The sequence below is a fragment of the Oryctolagus cuniculus genome, chromosome 5 (assembly GCF_964237555.1).
Source record: "Oryctolagus cuniculus chromosome 5, mOryCun1.1, whole genome shotgun sequence".
In the NCBI taxonomy this organism is placed as follows: Eukaryota; Metazoa; Chordata; class Mammalia; order Lagomorpha; family Leporidae; genus Oryctolagus; species Oryctolagus cuniculus.
The window spans coordinates 53,783,331-53,785,879 of NC_091436.1; the positions used below are offsets into that span (position 1 = coordinate 53,783,331).

The 2,549-nt window shown below is 35.5% G+C and overlaps 1 long non-coding RNA gene across 1 annotated transcript in view; it reads left to right on the plus strand.

The window, feature by feature from the left end:
- LOC127493159 (uncharacterized) overlaps positions 1 to 2,549 on the plus strand; it is a 34,389-nt gene that overhangs the window by 6,167 nt on the left and 25,673 nt on the right. The gene's annotated exons all lie outside the window — the stretch shown is intronic.

Genomic DNA, 2,549 nt, shown 5'->3' on the forward strand with positions numbered 1-2,549 from the left:
CATATGTAGGAGATCTGTCCTTTGCTCTACACATTGCCCTGCCTTTGACTCTGATTCTGGTAGGAGCAGAATATTGGCGAGCTGTGTAACTTCACATCTCTGAGTGTGGCACTCTGTGGGGGTAGGGGAGGGGAGGGACCAATTCAGCTTCCCTTCTCATAGCCTGGTAGTTGCTTCAGCTCCCCAGGCTGAAGTCATTGGTTGACTGTGGACTCCCTTCCCAGCTAAAACTGCCAGTGGTGGGATACATAGTAATTTCTTCCTACTTTGATGTAATGAGATGGTGGCTCACAGCCAGCAGCTGGCTGCACCCTTTGACTGGCTGCAGTGGTGTCAATGTCTTGTGTCCTCTTGTCCCATGGAGTCTTTGTTTCTTTTTTACACTTTTTTACTGAAATTTTTGTCAGTCAGACCCTTAGAGACATCATCCTTCCTTTTTTTTTTTTTTTTTTTTTTACTTTTAAGAAATGCAAACTTCATGCATTTCATACATACAAATTTAGGAACCCAGAGAAGTGGAAGTTAGTGTGGCTATACCCTATTCAGTCATCTTGGATCAACCCTGAGTTTCCCTTCTATCCTACTTTGCTGAAGTTTTTTATCTGAGTAGTTTTTCTCAAATGTGTTGTGTGCGTTCATTGATAGAACTATGTGATCAGTATTCTTAGTTTGTTGACATGATGGATTTCATTAATTGGTTTTCAAATGTCGAGCAGTCCTGTCTACTTGGACTACATAATTCCTTTTGTGAATTATTGGATTAAATGTGATAATATTTTGCTGAGAATTTGTGCATCTATGTTCACATTTTGTAGCATTTCTTGTAATTTACTAGTTTTTTAGTACTACCATTGATTTGGATTCATAGCATGTGTTTTGAAGTCCTTCTGCTTCTTTTGTTATAAAGAATTTGTATTGCTCGTTTTTCTAATATTTGACAGAATATGCTAGTGAACCTCTATCAGAAAAAAATTTTTTTTTTTTAATTTGACAGTTAGAGTTATAGACAGTGAGAGAAAGAGACAGAGAGAAAGGTCTTCCTTCTGCTGGTTCATTCCCCAAATGGCCGCTATGGATGGCACCGCACCGATCCGAAGCCAGGAGCCAGGTGCTTCTTGTTCTCCCGTCTGGGTACAGGGGCCCAAGCTCTTGGGCATCCTCCAGTGCCCTCCTGAGACACAGCAGAGAGCTGGACTGGAAGAGGAGCAGCCAGGACTAGAACCCAGCACCCATCAGAAAAATGTTTTTTATTGATGTATATCTTTAATTGCTCTGCATCTAGCCAGATGAGCTATGTCCCTTTGTGTGAGATTGGATAAATCATGTCTTTCTAGGTATTGTCCCATTTCATCTTCTTATCACAGTTTTCGACATAGAGCTATTCATGGTCCTTTATTATTCATTTAGTATCCATGAAATTTACAATGGCAATCTCTTTTATGTTTCTGTGTTATTAATTTGTGTCTTTCTTTTTTCTTCTAAGCCCTTATACTTGTTTACCATTTTTATACATTCTTTCAAAGAACCAGCTTTTTGTTTCACTGATTTTGACTATTAATATCCAAGTTCCAGTTCAATTTTGTGCTCTAAGTTCTATTATTTCTTCACTTCTTTTTGCTTTGTAGTTAATCACTTATTTGTTTTTATTTTCCTAAGGTGGAAACTCAAGGACTTTCAATATTTTTTCTGTTTTATTTTTACTTTTCTTTACTGTGCTATTTAGTGTTTCAACATATTAACTATCATAATTTACATATTTACATTAATATGCATGAAAATAAATTTGGCTTATTCCATTTGAAGACCATTATAAATTATACTGGTAGAGAGATATTCCTCCCTGTGTTTCAGTCCCCAAGTGGCTGTAACAGCTGGAAATGGCTCAGATTAAAGCCAGGAACTGGGAATTTCAGCCTATTTTGCTATATGGGTGACAAGGGCCCATTTGTTTTGATTATCATGCACTGCTTTCCCAGGCACAATAGCAAGGACTTAGACTGGAAGCAGAGTAACTGGGACTTATGCTGTTATTCAATATGGATGCTGGCATCATAAGTGCTGACCATTCACTATACCTTAATGCAAGCCTCAATTTATTAAACTTTGTAAGTTTCTTCCACCACTTTCATGCTGCACTTTTTCTTTCATTTGAGAATTATATACAATTTCACCTGTATTTTCTTAGTTAATTAAAATGACTAGATATTTAAAGATTAAATGTATGCAAAATTAGTTTAGTTGGTGATTTTGATGGGTAAAACTATTTTTAATAAAGTTATTTAATTATTTTAAAGATTCATTTTGTTTTTTATTTATATAAAGGGAACTAATTTTCTGTATTCATATATATAGTTTTAAGAGCATAATGAATCTTTCCACCCTCTTATACCATAGCTAATTATTCCTTCTTTGATGTCTGGTATTTAGTGCAAACTGTGAAATTGAGTTATTAAAAAGGTATAAGTTTATATATTATTTATTTCTTACACAAGTCATATTTCTACTTTAGATTTATTCTGAAACCAGAGATTAAAGTTGAGTTACAAGAA